This window comes from Microtus oregoni, unplaced genomic scaffold, assembly GCF_018167655.1.
Source record: "Microtus oregoni isolate MIOR12 unplaced genomic scaffold, Mior012 000004F_ref0000308, whole genome shotgun sequence".
Taxonomy (NCBI): domain Eukaryota; kingdom Metazoa; phylum Chordata; class Mammalia; order Rodentia; family Cricetidae; genus Microtus; species Microtus oregoni.
In genome coordinates this window covers 12,526,499-12,532,500 of record NW_024543063.1, presented here as the reverse complement: position 1 = coordinate 12,532,500, position 6,002 = coordinate 12,526,499, and positions in this window count along the sequence as shown.

Sequence of the window (6,002 nt, the reverse complement as noted above, 5' to 3'; positions counted from 1 at the left end):
TGATGCAGCACTGGTAAGTACTGCCAGAAGCACCTTGGATTCACTACACATTTGATTCTGAGTTAATTTTTCATCATTGCACTTTTACTACTGCCACATTTCTTATGGACCCCACATTCAGTTCTGCAAACCCTTGGGGCGGGGGCATGACGCACATTTGAGAAACGGAGTCTATAGGTGTATTCTTTGAAACGCGTTGCGGTGTGCGTTTGTGTTTTATTTTGTTAGTCATCTTGAAAATTAAGTGCACCTTAGATCATTTTGGATGGTCATCTAATCTAGCTGTAGAAGAAAATTTTCCATTTCCAGAGACATCAAAGCCACACCACACCCCCAAATCCCATGGTCAGTATTTTGAGATAGTGGGAAAGGGCCGAGTGAAGCCTGGGTGACACAGAGCCAGGTGGCAAAGGTGAGGCTTTCGTTTCCCACATGATTTAAGGGGTTTTCCAGTGGGAATTTTGACTATAACCAATTTCTGTATTGCAAACTGGCTTCAAAACTAACCACTGTGACTGGGTGGTGGTGGTGCATGTCTTTAATCCCAGCATTCAGGAGGCAGAGGCAGGCAGATCTCGGTGAGTTCGAGACCAGCCTGGTCTACAGAGTGAGTCCCGGGACAGCCAGTACTACACAGTAAAACCTTGTCTTGAAAAGCAAAGCAAAAAACAAAAACAAAAACCACAGTGTAAGGCAAGACTCTAGTGTCAGTTAGGCAGTAACTGAAGGACAAAATATCAATCAGGACATCAACCACTGTGCATGAAACTCACAACTTTACACCATAACAGGTAAGTCACAATCACAAATATTGATTTATTTTCCAGCATGACCTCAGCCTAACACCAGCCAACATACTAAATTAGCATTGTCTCTACTTTTGCAGCAATGGGAGCGTTGGTTGCTTTTATTTACATTTTTGGTGGATTTGACAGTGGTGTGAATAGAGACTACAGTGCATTAAGAGTCACGCTGACTTTACTGCATTTTTGGTGGATTTGACAGTGGTGTGAATAGAGACTACAGCGCATTAAGAGTCACACTGACTTTAGTGCACACACAGTTCTCTGCTCTTACAGAAGCAAATTGGCTGACTTATGGGAAAAGAAGGTTTAATATTTTCCTGCAATCTTTCCTCAGCATCAAATGAGTGTTTTGTTGGGTATTTTTCCCCTTCTGTTTATGGGATTTTTTTGTTTGGGGTTTTTTTATTGCATTGTTCTAGAGTGTTTGGTTTTTTAAATGGCTGTTTGAGTTGTTGACTTGAGTTTTCTTTAAAACTTGTGAAGTGAATTTGGCTCTGGGATGAAGACTTTAGCACATTTGTGCAAATTTAGGGTGTGTACAATTTTAAGGCTAACAATAGGAGTCAGAACTTACTTTATTTACAGGCTTACTTTTATCTTAATTACAATGTGCATGAATGGGGGTTTGGGCATGTGTTTGTGGTGCCTGAAGAGGCCAGAAGAGGTCACTGGGTCCCCTGGAGCTGTAGCCACCACATATGAGTGCTGGCAACCCAGCTTAGAGCCTCTGTCAGAGCAGGTCAGGCTGGTAACTGCTGAGCCATCTCTCCAGTCCCCAGAATTTATGTTTAAGACTTCAACATCTGTTGCCTTGTAACATTTTCCAATGACAATAACAAAGGTAGCTTGAGGAAGGCCATCTTCTCCCAGTTCGCACAAATTTGCCCTGTGTGTTGACCCTTCTACCCCCCTCCTCCACTGAACTGTGATGAAAGCCAGACCCCGCCAGGCTCTGTGGTTTTATTTGGCCTTTTCATAGCTCAAGCTCATCACATTAAACCTGTTTCAAGCAGTTAACCCTCCGTCTCTCCCTTCTCACTCCATTTCCCTACCCGCTTCTCTCTCCCCACTGGAGCAGGGCCTCTCCACCCTCCTGTCTTCTAAGTCACAACGGATCACTTTTCCTGGTTAATCTCATTTTCCAAAATTAACACAGCTTCTGAGCTGCTCGTTGTAAAAACACGCCAGATCCCGTGATCTGAGAAGACAGGAGGGCTCTGGGCCCAAACTGTATTTATGGGGCTCTGCTCTGCCCCTATCTGCCTGGATCTGCTCCAGGGCCTTCTAAACGTCAATTCGTAAAACCGTGAATGCATATACTGCTCACATAGGGATACAAATCACTGTGAGTCACAGTCAGCCTCAGGGTCAATCTCAACTCCAGTTAAGTTGCTGGCTACAGCGAGCCTCGCTATAAAACTTGAACTTAGAAGCAGCACGTGGTTTGACCCGCAAGATAGTCGTCTTTTCTACAAGAAATGCCATATAAAACCGACAACTCCACTGTGCAAATGGACACAGAGCTATCTGAAGGGAGCCCCTGCCTCTGCCAGATGAGGATGGGAGAGGGTGAGGCAGGTGAGCTGACCCCGGCAGCACCGTGTCATTCTTGAGAAAGTCCCCAGCCGCAATGGCAAAGTGTTCCGAGCAGACGGCTGTGACCTTCTCTGTCTTGACTGTGTGAGACGGGCAAGTTAACACTTTAAAGAATATGAAGGGGGGAAAGTGCCATGCACTTTGATGGCGATCACCTTCTAATTACTCATTGGAGAAGTTCTAGGGCTTGTGTTGATGCACACAAAGCCACCACAGTCCACGCTGGAGGGACCTTGTCTCCAGGGTAAAACATGAAGAGCCAGTTGCTCGCTAGTGGGACATGGATGATTCTGTAGCTCAGGTAGGTGTGGTACTAACACCAAAAGCAGTGGGCAGGCTTGTCAGCATATAAATGTACCCACAGGGTGTGGGTACACAAGGATGTCCCTTGTGCAAGGCTTTGCTTCTCCCAGGCATCTAACCCCATTGTTAATACTCTTTCATTAGCCTCTGCTGCTTCTTCCCCTGCCTGAAAAGAGGGAGGCATGTTTTCAATGATGTATCAGTTCTGCCACCTAGCCTTCAGGGATGTCATTACACCAAAGCAGCCTTGAGAAACTCCATTGCCCTGAACTCCTCAATCCTGCTGAACTTCTCCACCGGAGAGGGACTTGAGGACTTGGTGCCTGTTTACCTTAGAGGGGCATCCAGATGTGACTGTGGCATTAGTGTGCCTAACATGCTCTCGTCTGTGTGTGTGTCAGTGACCAGATCTTGAAAGTGGAACCAGCGATGTAAACAAGCCTCTCCTGCTTCTCCCAACCCTGTTAGCAGACATCATCCTTGCTTTGAAATCACGCCAAGACCTTCCAGAAACAGCCAGCTTATGGAGGTCTGGTAAGCTTGATGAACTAAAAAGTGCCCTCTGCCCTTTGAAAGTTGTCCAGGTAAACAACACAAATCTTTCATTCACTCGTAGTTCTTGAAGCTCGGTTCTAATCATCACTTGATTCTTGAGAGAGTGATCCTAGAGGAGGTGGAACACAGTGGATGATATTTAACTTCTGACATCTCCGAGAAGATCACAGAGGCTTTCCAGAGCTCAGCTATACACAATCAAGGAAGGTCATGGCAGCAAAATTAAGCCACTGTCTCTGGGAGTAAAACTAGATTTGAACCTGACCAGAACGAGCTAGCCATCTCAAAGACACTTGTTGGTATTAACTCCCCCCCAATTCCACCCACCCCACTCCCATCTTCTAAAGGTAATGTAAAGGGCCTGGAGCCTCTGGAATAGAAGGCAGAGAGAATGGAATCGTAGGAGGCCCATATGCCCAATCCCAACCACAAATGTCACATATGGACTTTAAGCACAAAAGTTGTCTCAACAGTCCCCTCTCTTTGGACAAAATCCCTGCAGACAATCCCAGGATGCTGAGGGAGCTTCATTCTCCTCTCTCCTCTCAAGAACCCAGCCGATGCCCTTGAACAGCAGTGCCTGTCTCTGAATTCCTTCTGCCCTTTGAGAAGTGGAGATCAAACACTGTTGCTTAACACGGTCTTTTATTGCTTTATCCCCATGAGCCCACCAGTCTTTCCCCATGACCTCACTGTCACTGCCCAAGGACCCGCTCCCCACCCTGTCTCTTCTTTCTTCTCTCTACCCACCTGTCTTCTCTATGAACCATCACCTCCTCTTTTCCTGGCCTTCATGCGATGTATTTTCCAGCCACAAGAAGTGAGCTGGAGAAAAGGAAAAGTTGGTCATTGGAGGTCATCTTTTGAGAGTACGGGATGACAGGAACTGGGTAATTTATGGTCCCTCAAAAAAAAAACACCCTAGTTTTCTAACTTATCTCAAACGTAACCTCAAGCTGATCTGAACCCATCCCCATACCATGCCTTCCGTGTGCCTACCACTCTTCTTGCCTGAACTTGATTCAAATGAGAAAATAACAGTTGATCTCTTTTGCTTCTGAAATATCTCAACCCAATTTTTCAACATTACTTTGCTCCCTGCTTTACCAACCCCTCCTACAGTAGAGATAAGCAGTTGGAACAGACTTCCTACAATTTTTTTTTTTTTTTTTTTTTTTTTGGCCCACAGCTCTTCCTCCCTCTCTTAACCAACACCTAAAACTTCTTTGGCAATGGGTGTAAAAGCACAAACTTTAGACTTCAGGCTTGTTTTAAAACGTGCCTTTCAGAAAACAAAGAGCTGAGAACGTGAATCAGGATCGGGGAGTGTGAACGGCACTGGGCGAGATGTTCCCAAACGGAGCTAGCAAGGGAAATATTTTCTTAAAAACAGTCCTCCAAGAAGAATTCTTATCATAGATAAGGGTGCAGTCTAGTGGCAAAATTCATGAAATGCAGCCCCTTTTCTAAAAGAAGAATGGAGCGCTTAGCAAGAAAGGGACTTGGAGAATGTGGAGAGCCCCTCCCTGAGGACTCCCCAGAGATGGTCACCTGACCGGTCCTTCTTGGTCTGTGGTGGGCAGTCTGGAGCCCACCTATCAGGTCAAACTTACTTTTAAAAGAAGTTAAGACTATCATATCCCTTCTTTCAGAGATTAGGTTTTCTTTCGTTTTCCTAAGAAAAGAATGGTCCCTAGTGCCAACGGAGCTGTGAGGTCCTGGGTCGGGGTTTCTCCTGATCAGGTCCCAGGGTCCTGCCACTGTGTACCCCTGAGCTCTATTCTTCTGCACCCATTAACCTTAAGACAAGGTTTCCTGCAGTGTGGCACCCCATCACTCCAGGAACAAACCCACAAAAGTACCCCCTCGATTACCCCAAGATTATCGCTAGTCTACCTTCCTTCCACTTAGAAGAACATTTAAGGTGTCCATGGGAAGGACACTTTAGACACCAGATGATGCTGACAGACCACAGCATTTCTTTCTGTCTCAGTCACTGCTCCCAACAAAGCCGGGTGGGTACCCCTTCTTGACAGTGCATGTAACACACACGCACACGGGCGCATACACCACACACACACACACAGAGATAAGCTTCCCTGGCCAGCTACATAGATGAAGGAAAATGTCCACTGAATGTAACTAAAATCAGTACTCCACCAAAGTTCTTACCTTAATCCATTTTTCAGACTTTTGATGAGGGAAGGATCTACCCCCACCACTCCTTCTCCCTCTTTTTAAATTCATCTCAACGCCCCTCACCGGCTAGTGTTCACTACCTGTCCCCCAAACAACACACAAACCTTCAGTGATCACTTAGCCGCTTTTTTTTCCTACAGGTTGGAAAGGACTTGTTGGGAGGGTACATATGGCTAATAAGAAAATGTGCGTCCTAAAAGCCAGTGTCCAGGCTAGTTGTGGGTGAACCCAGCCACTCCATTGTATTCAGCCAGCTCACGAAGATTACTATTGCCTGTTCCTCCCTCCACCTTCTCCCTGCTCTCTGAAGCTCTAGTCTGTGCCCCAAGCCCTGTTCGTGCATTCCGTGGGGCGGAGGGCACTGTTCAGGGAGCGAAGGGGAGCCTCCGTGTGTCTAGAAGGCTTCTCCCCACCCCCACCCCGTGTGAGTTTTGCTGCAAAGCTCCTTGGCATCCTTGCATGGGTTGGGTGTTGGGGAGCTCAGATTGCAGCTACAACTGGCTGGCAGCCAGGGGCCGTCTATTTAAAAGCGCCTGCTCGACC